The sequence below is a fragment of the Rhipicephalus sanguineus genome, chromosome 2 (genome assembly GCF_013339695.2).
Source record: "Rhipicephalus sanguineus isolate Rsan-2018 chromosome 2, BIME_Rsan_1.4, whole genome shotgun sequence".
NCBI lineage: Eukaryota > Metazoa > Arthropoda > Arachnida > Ixodida > Ixodidae > Rhipicephalus > Rhipicephalus sanguineus.
The window spans coordinates 99,600,296-99,612,528 of NC_051177.1; the positions used below are offsets into that span (position 1 = coordinate 99,600,296).

The window sequence follows — 12,233 nt, forward strand, 5'->3', positions numbered from 1 at the left end:
TGAGGAGGCTAGTGAAGTGAAGTGCGAGGTAGAGTGCAGCTGGTGGAAATCCTGGATGCCTCTTACGATGAAGTGATCTATGATGCCTCCTGTCGTAGACGTAGCTGAAAGGTCTTTTGATACCCTCTCCACATCCAATCCGTCTTTCACGCATTATAAGAACCAAGCGTTTTTGGGTCTTGATAAATCAATGTCGAAGTCGCTGGTAATGATGAGAGGCCTGGTTCAATCAGCAGACTTATTGTAGGAAGCATTGATCCCGGTTTTTGCACGTAATCCACGTGGTCCAGGTTGCCGACTACGTGGACGAGTGGATGGCAGTTGAGCGTCTTCCAGGGGTGTTCTGTCTTCAGTTTCCTCACTTTCCTTTCGTCCGCCGCGGTGGTGTAACGGTTGAGGTGCTCGGCTAGTGACCCGTAGGTAGCGGGTTCGATTCCGGCCGTGGTGGTCGCATTTGGATAGAGGCAAAATGCTAGATGCCCGTGCTCTGTGCGATCTGGGTACACGTACGTTAAAGAATACCCGATGGTCAAAATTTCCGGAGCCCTTCGCTACGGCGTCTCTCATATCATATCGTGGTTTTCGGACATAAAACCCCAACAATTATTATTATTATCTCTTTCCTTGCGTGTAAATGTGTGTGTTCACGTTTACTGTGTTGGTTGAAACTCTCTATCGCCCGTGGCACACACCAGCATAACATAAATTCTGGTTTACGGGTATATCCCACACGTGACTGAGAGAAAGTATTCTATGACGTACGCGACAGGTATTATGCGTTATTCATATCATGACCAGTAAATGGTGTTCGTCATGAACTGATCCCCTGCTATGCCAATTTTGGTATATTACAAGTTATGGAGACGACCAGGAGAGAGCCCAGGCGTAGGCGGATAGATAGATAGATAGATAGATAGATAGATAGATAGATAGATAGATAGATAGATAGATAGATAGATAGATAGATAGATAGATAGATAGATAGATAGATAGATAGATAGATAGATAGATAGATAGATAGATAGATAGATAGATAGATAGATAGATAGATAGAAACGGCCAACGTGCCGGAGGTTCGCTAAGAAATGCTTCGCATTTAAAACGTATATTCTGGCATATATATACGATACATGCCCTGCCATTTATGTTCGTCGCGCACTCATGACATACCATAGCAATTTTGGTATATATCCAGTTAACAAAACGGCCGGAAGCCCACAAGACAGTGTCATGTAAGTCACGCTATACATGACATGCATTTCATGATTTTCATGTTACCACCTGTAATTAATGTTCGTCGTACAGTCACGTCGCGCAACACCAATTTTGGTGTATATCAAAGTTGCGAATTGGCCGAGAGCCCACCATGAGCGTGGCATGTAAGTCACGCCCTACATGACATGAATAGCATGATTTTCGTGTTATGACCTGTCATTTATGTTCGTCATACAGTCACGTCGCGCAATAGCAATTTTGATGTATATCAAAATAATGAACCGGCCGAGAGCGCACCGTGAGTGTGGCATGTAAGTCACGTTGCACATGACATGCATATCATGATTTTAATTTTACCACCTGTCATTTCTGTTCGTCATACAGTCCCGTCGCGGGATACCAATTTTGGCGTATTCAAGGTAGCGAAGCGGCCGCGAGCGCACCATGAGCGTGGCATGTAAGTCACGCCCTACATGACATGCATATTATGATTTTCATGCTATGACCTGTCTTCGTCATACAGTCATGCTATACTAATAACTAAACGGCCAGGAGAGCACAAAGTCGTAGGCGGCCGCGAGATAGATAGATAGATAGATAGATAGATAGATAGATAGATAGATAGATAGATAGATAGATAGATAGATAGATAGATAGATAGATAGATAGATAGATAGATAGATAGATAGATAGATACGCTCAAAGTCGCAGAAGTTCGCTCATAAATTCTTCGCATTCGAAAGTTACGTGAAGCTACACAGTCAGTATACATGCACTTATTAGTAAGTGAATAGACTAAAACAACTTATTGATGACGAATTGGCATGTTTTGTGTCTTAATATTTAGGAAAGTGTTAAATGACTAATTACACTGCATACATAAACGGGTAGAGAACCGGATACTTTTTCTGGTTAACCTCCCTTTCTTCTTTACTTTTCACTCTCTCTCTCTCTTTCTGCCGACACGAAGAGGGTCAGTTGTAAAATCGTATGTATATATATTAGACCACACAGTTTTATTGCGATAGCAATTATATGGACAGTCTCGGCTGATATTTGCCGTCGCCGTCGCCGTCGCCGCCGTCATGCACCGTATATGTATAAGTATGTATATCTCCACACCCCCTCTCCCTCCCTCTCTTCACTTTCCCTCTCCCCTCCCCCTGTCCACTCTCCTCTGAAACGCGGGCTAGACATACCCAGGGCATACCGAAATTCTCTCCTGCGCAACGCCGCGATGAGCACCAGCGCATGCCCGTCCCCTCCCCCTCTCTCTCCTCTCCTACGCTGCCCCCCTCTCGCATGCCTGCCGACTGCGTTCCCCGCTCGCCCTGTGAGAATTAACGGCCAGGCTACAGGGAAGACAAGACGCGCGTAGCGTTCCTCTTCGGTTTCCACGACGCCAGGTCGGTAGCATGCCCAAAGAACGCCAACGGAACGCGATCGTGCAAGTGCTCCGGCTTCGCATCGCCTCATGCTCCCCTTTAGCGGGAAATGGTGTAATTTTCTTGCTATCGCATTCATTGCTTCGCCCTTGCGGCGAAACTGTGACTTTTTATAAACCATAATGAAAAACTCAGATCGCTATATTCCGGACGGTCACGCGCATAGAGTTGTTATTGTTAGACTGATATCAATATATACGTAAGCGCGTCTCATAAAAAAAAAAACGTTCTCTTTCGTATACTTTTTCTTGCCAACTTTTTCAAACGTTCCGCAGTCCAGAATTCTAGCTCGCCGATAAATAGTTCAGTGAGGCAGGAAACAGCGTCTACAAAGCGCGCGTCGTCTTAAACCACAAAAGCGAAAACAAGGTGGAGCACACAGAAGCACCTACGTGCTATCACTTTGCTCGCTTTCTTTTTAGCGTGACATCCGGGATCATACGGACGAATGTAAAGTCAGTTTCTTTCTTTTGAACGTGGGTGAAGGGCACCCACTGCAAAACTCAACAGAGGTAATAACAACGACAATGACCTCCGCGAGCCTCGCTTCTTTTTATTATTATTTTTTTATTCTCCGGCCCTCTCGTGCTCGGTCAAATGTGCGAGATTTCTTCCCCCCCCCCCTTGTTGTTCGCTACAAGGCCGTAAAATCGACCGGAGCGAAAGCCTTTACATTCTGCGCTGTGGAAGTACCGTGCCCGTGTGCAAAGATGGCTCATACGTAGTAAGTCGGTGCTGCCGTTTCGCCGTGCGTCGTCCCTTAGCATTGCCGAGCGTCGTTTTTACGACGTGCTTTGTTCCGCATGCATATTTGCACGAGTGCCGTGTCCCGCATTGCCTTCCTATACGACCACTTGTACCTCTACTTGAGCGCGCCGTACGAGGTGAAATATTTGCGATGGGTCTGCGCGCAGCTTCGGGTACTTTTCTGTGGAATCACCAGTAGTGTCACAAAGCCGTATGAGAGCGTCAGGAATAATTTATGATGAAGAAAATCTCATAGAAACGCGTGCCAGCGTGCAATACGGCAGGCAGAAATTGCTTCTTTCGCGAAGCGCTTGATTCTGCAAAAGGTTGCTTCTGTACGCTGTGGATTCGAGAGCCTGTGTTCGAATAGCGCGCGTTCACTATCATCAAAATCATTATCATTTTCAGCCTATTCTATCTGCCCCGCAGGACGAAGGCGCCTCTCACCTTCCTGCCATTTACGCCACCCTGCGTGAGGTTATGTTATTTTATTCCTGCGGACTCCCGGATTTCCTCACCCTGACTATCTCGCTACCATTCGCGGCGGCATTTTTCATGCCCTGGTATATATTCTGTTGCTTTAACTGACCACTGGTTCTCTGTGCTACGCATTATGTGGCCCACTCAGGTCCATAACTTTCGCTTAATGTCAACTTAACTATCGCTACCGCGATTTGTTCTCTGATCCATCCTGTTGTCTTCCGATCTCTTGATAAAGTACTAAACTTGGAGTGATGGCGATGAATTACCTGTAAAGACTTGACATTAATTTAACTTCTGCTGTATGCGCTACATCCCATTTTAAAGGCTATTTGCGAAGTTTGAACCTTCGTCCTATAGGCTGTCCTGCGTTATCTTCAGTTTATTCGTTTTATGCCCTACATTAATATGTTCTCTGTTTAGAACTCAATGAGTGCATTATCACTGATTAAGGAAGGACTACTAGGTATTTAGTTGCTTATTGAAACTACCATCTTATAAGGCCCTTAATTGAAACGCTAAAGAAGCTGAGGCATTTGTTTCACAAAATAAGGTATATCTGAGTGTAGCCTTTGATTTCCTAGGTTGTTATCGCATCACGATTTCATTCTGAAGCGTTCATGTAATGCGGAATTCAATGTTCTTCGTGACACTGTGGAAACGGAAAATGACTGCGCCTTGTCGACAGCTGAGCCAGGAATGTGCTCTGAAGGCTAAGTGTCATGATCGCTGCCGTTCGGCGGAACACTTTACGCTTGCATTGTCAAAATACTAGCGGTATCCTGCAATAGTAAATGCGGCATTCGTCATATGTGCTATTATTGCGTGCCCACGTTTATTAGTTATCTGAACTACTTTTGATGAATTGTACAAATTATGCCAACTGTAATGTAGTCAGGCGTCGTAAGAACCAAAATTCTACGTTGTGTAGCTTTCAGTTCTTGTTGTTTTTGCTGATTTTCTCGGGAAAATTAAACAAAAAAGTGAGTGAAAAAAAAATTCGACAGATCCCACGCGTTGTGGGAATCGGTTTCATAGGAAGCAGTCAGCGAGTACTACTGTGCTGTATTTTCAGGCTTTGAGCCAAGCGTTACGAGGTGGATTGACATGTTTTTGTAACTGAAGTAGCTGTGTGCACATCGTGGGCTTACCAGGCACGTCGACAACACTGGCGTTTAAAGAGTAAATTATGGTGCGACGTAACGTCAGCCCTCACGTTAGAGTGCATACGTCAGTATTATCGAAACTAAGTACACTTTATGATGCAATCATGTGAATATCATGCGTCACTTTCGTTAATATATTCCTCCGGGGTCGAGCAATGCTTCAATATAGCTTACTGAATCATAGAAATAAAATATAACGTTTATTAGACTGCTATATAAAAGTGGAGCCAACACTGGAGACAAAGATGTTAGTGTGATATTATGCCTATATTGTAGGAGTATACATATGTAGTGTTTATTACTTTCTTGTAAAATTAGATAGCCAGCCCCACAACCACAAGTGACGTTGCACCGACATTATGCGTGCATAGGCTGTTTTTCCAAACTAGTTTATAGACCTGGCATGGCTCTGTGGTATAATACCTGATTGCCACGCAGAATGCTTGGGTTCGATTCCTGCTGGGATCCCAATTCTTATGCTTTACATTCGTCGGGTCAACGCTACCGATGTCGGTTTTTCTTAACGCTCTTGCATTTAAATTACCAATGCCTGTTTTCGCTGTTCCTGGGTGTATATATATATATATATATATATATATATATATATATATATATATATATATATATATATCATGGGCCGCGGTGAACAGGTATGCGCCTGTGGCGCATACCCGTACACCGCGGCCCGTGATAAACTGGTAAGTGCCACACGTGTCGGGAAGAAAAGGTTTGACGACGTATGTCACAGGATTTTCCCGTTATTCATGCCATGATTTTACAGTCATATTCGTCAAATCTTCTTACCCTCCCATGCCTGTTTTGGTCTACACCAAGTTAGGGAGGTAATCATGAGAGCATCCAGACGTGGGTGGCTAGTTAGATAGATAGATAGATAGATAGATAGATAGAAAAGCTCGAAGTGCCAAAGGTTCGCTAAGAAATGCTTCGCATTTAATACATTGTTCTAGTAAATCCTTGTCTATATGACCGAAAGGCTGGTCGGGAAAAGCTTCGCAGCATTATCAACAAAGTTGTTATCGAGCCCATGATACTGTTAGTCCCCAATAGCTTTATTTATACTAAATCATCGTGTCTCCAACAGGAGGACAAATTTTTATGGTAAAACATTTTATGAGCGGCGCTAACAGCAAAAAAAAAATGTCACGTTAGAAAAAATGTAGAAATACATGTCAAAATCTGCGTCAAATTCCGTGAAATGGCGCGTTGATTTGTGTACTATATATCAGTTAAGTGTTAAGATTATTTCTACAATTTCATTTATACTGTAAAGCACTGCATACTAAACGAATTCTGGACTATTTTCTTTGTTTCGATGTTACAACTGTTTGTTAAAGCGAAGCATTTTTTAAGAAATACAAGTTTCCGCTCGGAGTGTTTTTGCTTTGCTTTTCATTACCCATGCACCTACATGCACAGCCTTTGAGAATACTCTCCTGTAAATGCGTTTCGTAACTCCTCGTAGCTAGCGTCACTGAATAGTTCAGTTTCATCACCGAGTGAACTTTGCGTCAACCGTGAATACGATGGGTTTAATCTTGCTTTCCGAGTTAACGTAAACACTAGAGCTTCTCGTTCAAGTGCCGAGGCATGTGAGGCCCGTACACATGTTGCGCCCATTGCGCAACAGCTGCTCGAATGTAGTGGGCGAAGGCACGTTGGAGATGCCGAAGCCTGGACACGCGCCTTCAGGCTCGAGAGCTTTTGAAAAGCTGTCTATTTACATAAATAAGAAAAGCCGTCATAGCTCGAGTAGCCCTTTCACATATATAAACGAGAAAGAAAAAAATACGACGCGTGATGTCCGATGCACCAGCGCATCGTGATCTCGGCCAGAGGCGCGGGAAAACGCGCCTACCCTCGCATATAAATCAGTCTTTAGAATTTTAAATGAGGGCATTAAACCAGTTTCCTTTACACGTCAGCCCTTCCACCCTTTCGCTCCATATAATACGATTTTCTTCGGCATTCCACATCCGGGCGTTCTTTATACGGATGTCCCCATTCACTGACTGATCATCATGTCTTACCATCGTACTCAGCCCTGGCAATCTTGTCCTTCGAATCTCTCTCTCTATCTCTTTTTAGATGAATGGCTTACGTTCACGGGTTTTCGATGTAATAAATATCAAGGAGCGTCGTTTTGCTTCCTGTACACGATAGGTAAAACTTTAATGCTTGACTCATCGTGCAACTGGGAAAACTGGAATAGAAACAAAAAGAAAATAACGTGAATTTTCCTGATTCGGTGAACAATGTAATTTAAAAAGCACAGTGCTGCATGCTATGTAGGTTAGTTGATCGCCTAAGCGTCGAGGGCAAAAGAGGACAAAGTACAAGCCTTATATAGCCTTATACTCTGAGCATATTGCGTTAATATGAAGCGAATGCATAACGAGTGACAGTAACGACGTTACATCTTTGCACGAACAGAGCGAAATACAAAACAAACGGAAAGGCAATCAGTCGTGTATCTTTCACCTCGCCAATGTTAACCGTGTGTTATGAGGACCCCCAGTAGTTGTGGTTTTTCACCTTGATGGCTCTTTGTTTACAAGCTTTATAGCCTATGAAAGGAAAAATTGACAACCACTGGCTTGTAACACAAAGCTACAAGGAAATCCCTGCGGATTTCCTTGTTGTCCCAGGTTCAGGTTCGATATAGCCCCGGGTCCCGGTTCGATCTCCGGACCAGGACGAATTTTTCGTCTACATTACCCCCCTACAAGCTTTATTTCTGAAATCCATTCAGTGTCCGTACCCACTGTGGGATTGGAGTTCGTGCAATGAATTGTAATCTGTGCTCGATAATCCACACATACTGGAACCACATATACCTGTTAAATTTCTCTCGTCATATAAACTCTGCTTTGAGATTCAGCTGATGACTTCTTGTCTGCAACTTCTACCACGTACGCGCTGACAGGACAGTTACGGCAAACTGAAGAGCAATATTGTGCGAATTCTCTATGAACGTAGATGCTTAAAACGCACAAGAAGGTCCAGAGTACGTCTCAACCTTTATTGTTTTACTCTCGGCTCGAGTGAAATGACTTCTAAAGCTAAAATTTCCGAAATTATCAAACTAGGAAGGCATACCCGAAACTTAGGAATATTAAAGAAAAAGAGAGCGATAAATGTTATACGGGAAGGCAAGCAGTCTAACCGGTAGATAAATATCCTCTTTGCTACCCTGCGCTTCGGTTAAGGGGAGGCAGGAAGAGAAAGTACATATAGAGATAACGCATAGACAGGCAAGGAAGTTAACCAGATATATTGAACTAGAGAAAGGTAATCTAGCTGGTACGTGTTCACGATAAAAGTAGGTAAGCGCGCAAACACGCGCCCACAAGAGATGTGTTGATCTTTTCTCTTGTGTCCGTGTTTGTACGCATACCTTGTTTTAGTATTAACCAGGGGCAGTTCCGTACGGCTACTCTGAATGAGGGAAGGGCGTGCGGCTATATGAAGGAGAGAGGGGAGAGAGAGAGGTGAACAAGCTAACGCTGCAGACACCGAATGCGGAATACTAGGCGAAAACGAGCCCTACGGGGGCCACTAGAATGCCAAAACCAGCTCTGTGGCATTTCCTTGGGGAGCTTCGTCGATGCGATGCGCACCGGCTCATGCTTCCGTAAGCAGCAAGCAATCTACTCTTCAATGATGCGACCTCGACACTCAGCCGCCGCCTGCCCGCGGTCGTCCGGTGAATACAGATGGTTTGTCGCTCACCGTCGCACAAAGCTCGGATGTTTTTCTTCGCGTCTCGGCTGTTCTGTCTAAGAAAACAAAGAGGCGGCGGACGACGTCGGGTAACCGCGTCACGTCACCAGTGGAAGCGGTCAACGTCACCGTTTCGAGTGGTTCGCTTTCATCTCCGTCAACACCGAGCCGTAGAGGAATATAAAAGTGCCAGGCGCGCTTGTTTTCACAGATGTACGCTACGAGGCATACCAATTCTTGAAAGTATGAAAACTCCAGGATGACGGGATCGTTTTGCCAAACTCGGTCACTCGTTCTTTCTTTCTCAGGTCGAAAAGGAACGGGGGCAGCATGGACAGAAAGATACCATATTGCGTCATAGTGCCACGTCGCCACATGTATTCAGTTACGGAGATACCGGTTGTTGTGACTACGTTCGCAGGAGCGTTACGCGTAAATAAAGTGTCCACAGCAGCCGTGACCATACAGCCTGTATGAATCACAGGGCCAAGAGTGGCCACAGTCAGTGCGGAAAGAGAACATTAAATGTTTCGGCGGGGTAATGCTTCAGCATCATATTTCGCTATTGCAGCGGGACGCGCGACTCTACGAGGACGCTTTCAAGTGGTGCAAGTTAGGTAGCTCCTTCGAAAGTATATGAAAACGGCCCCGCGCTGCGTCTGTTTTTCTTTCCTTTTACAGCGAAAGCTGTTATGAGATAATTTCACCGGCCGTTTTTGGCGCCGTAGTTGTCCGCCGCCGCCGCCGCCGGTGTCCGTAACCAGTATCGCTCGAAATATAAAAGAAACGAAAATAAGAAAAAACTCAAGGATGGAACGAGGTTCGAAACCTGGGCCCTCTGCGTGGGAGCCCAGCATTCAACCTCTGAGCCATGCCGGTGCTTGAAACTGCTTTGCAAAAAGGTCCTATACAGGCTTCATCGTCGGGAAGGAACCACATTAGCATATGCAATATAGCGTGGTAGAAGAGTAAAATAAGCACCAAGCGTCGCACAACGCAAGTTCTGTAACCAGGCGTCACACAATGCGAATTGCACAACGAGTAGGTTGTTGAATGCTTCCAACCCATTACAAAGGACCCTGCCATAATTCTTCATCGTCATCAGGCACAGCATCAACAAAGTGCGCATAATGCCTTACATGCGTTTAGCAGGTACCAACGCTCTCCGTAGAATGACGAAAAATGGCACAGTGCCTGCTGACCTACTTCTCAAAAATTACAATGCTTTATAGCGTAGTGGGTTCCTCGCAAGTGCACTTGTATTGGTTGCCAAGGAAGCCCATAAGCGCATGATCCACTTCCTCGGGGTCTCAGTAAAATTACAATGATTTATAGCGTAGTGGGTTCCTCGCAAGTGAACTTGTATTGGTTGCCAAGGAAGCCCATAAGCGCATGATCTATTTCCTCGGGGTCTCAGTAAAGTTCTTCCCCCCCCCCCGTATTTCTCCCACGTCAACGTATGTCATACAGCATGACGAAAGAGGGGAACAGCAACCGGGCGTCACCCAATGCAAATTACGTAACTGGTGGGCCGTTTAAAGATTCCAACCCATTACAAAGGGCTGAGCCATAATTCTTCATCGTCATCAGTCGTCGCGTCAACAAAGTGCACATAATGTCTTACAGACGTGTAGCTGGTGCCTCGCTTCTCCGCAGAATGACGAATAATGGCTTAGTAGGTGCTTCCCAACTTCACAAAAATTGTGATTTATGGCGTAGTGGGTACCTTTCTAGTGTACTTGTGTTGTAGCCCCAAGAGAGCTTAACGGGCTCTAGAAACGATGCTCTTCCAGCTTTCGCTGTGACTGTGCTGCGGTTTCAGCGCAGGCCTGGCGTTTTTTTTTAGACTTCTCGCCTCCACACAGCTATGGAAGGCGCCAAAAATTTTTATTGACATATAAGTTATAAATTAACTGGTGTTATGAGGCCTGGGACGTGAGTGACGACGCCTAAAGGTGATGACCCCCTTATCGCAATTTAGGTAGTTCACTGCCTTCTGTGTATGTATAGTAATTTTTCTAGATTGTATTTTCAATACCGCAGTCTCTGTAACGGAGCCACGTAAAAAATATAGAAACGAAAGAAATCCCTTCTACTTTAAGTTTTCGTCTATATTCAAGTACTTCTTAAACTTTATCTTATTTATGGGCACTTTATGAGGTGTTCATGGCCTCATTGAATCGTTACGCGCTTATAAACCGAAGGGTGAGCGGTTATTCACTGATAACAAAAGAAACATTGATTACGCCCCATTTACGGCTCTATAAAAACGTTTTGTTAACAAAGTAGCAGATTCTAGAAAGAACAGCAGCTGCTCCTCCTACTATGTTAAGCGTGAACGCCATCACAGTGTAACCACAGAGGCAAGTCAAATTTTTTTCTTAAAATATCGCATTGTTCATGTTTTTGTACGCTCGATAAAGCCGGGGTTATTAGTGTTGAAGGCAGCGAAGGGAGCACTATGTCTTGTAGAATCCCTTGTGAAAGCGTCCGCTAATAAAAACGGGAGATTGATATCGTGCTAGGCGCGCACGACACAATGACGTAACGTGCACATTCCTTTCAAGCCGCCGCCTCACGTGATGTGCCAATATGACGCGTTAACTCCAGGGCGCACAGAAAATCCCGTAAAAGCCTGTTTCACGAACCATGTAAAGGATCAGTGATGAAGAAATTGCGGGGAGTTTCGTAGCGTACGTTGTAGTAGCTGGGTCGTTCTTTTTTTTTTCCCCGCTGCCTTCAAGACTAATTGCGAACACCGCGCAGAAGTTAACGGAGCGCACAGGAACCCAGCTTCTAATTAAAGCAGCCCGCTCCGAAGCAACGTAATTGAAAGTGCCTGCCTTTGTATAAACTTAGATAGGCATATTTGACATTCCACACATTTATATGTCTCTCGAAGGATAAAAAATGCTTGTCCCCAATTGGGATGTTGCAAACACGTCATAACACGCGCAAAGCCCCTTCCTTTTGACAAATAATCTGCGAGAAATAGAACTGTGCACACGTTTATTTCTCCGCTTTTAAGGCCTTTCTCTATAGCTGACTATGTTTGAAAAATATTTAATGTCACTGTAGAAGCGCGATACTACAGATGTCCTTCTTTATGCTTACATGGACGTACAGTATATTCATACTCTTCGGTATCTAGCACCGTTTAAGAAATTAATATTTGTGGGGCACGGATAAAAAATACATTCGACAGTGCGCTCACTATGAAAAAGATATCTTGTATATATATGTAATGTGAAACATAAAGGGACGCGAAGTGCCGCTATGCTAAAACATACACGATCAAGTTAGTGGTGCCATTCGGTTCTATAATGTATTACGCGAGAAATTTAAATACGTGTGCTTGTTTTAACAACAGGATGTGTGGTATTGATGCGTTGGGCGTAGTTGGACTGGCACAACTGTCATGCAAAGAAAGAAAGAAAGA

General features: G+C 44.5%; 1 protein-coding gene and 1 long non-coding RNA gene across 2 annotated transcripts in view; one reads left to right on the forward strand and one right to left on the reverse strand.

The window, feature by feature from the left end:
- LOC119383457 (Down syndrome cell adhesion molecule-like protein Dscam2) overlaps positions 1-12,233 on the reverse strand; it is a 179,563-nt gene that overhangs the window by 155,781 nt on the left and 11,549 nt on the right.
- LOC119383458 (uncharacterized) overlaps positions 1-12,233 on the forward strand; it is a 166,802-nt gene that overhangs the window by 121,786 nt on the left and 32,783 nt on the right. Inside the window, exon 2 of the long non-coding RNA XR_005181666.2 lies at positions 3,837-3,879. This is a non-coding gene — a long non-coding RNA (uncharacterized LOC119383458). The remainder of the gene's footprint in view (positions 1-3,836; positions 3,880-12,233) is intronic.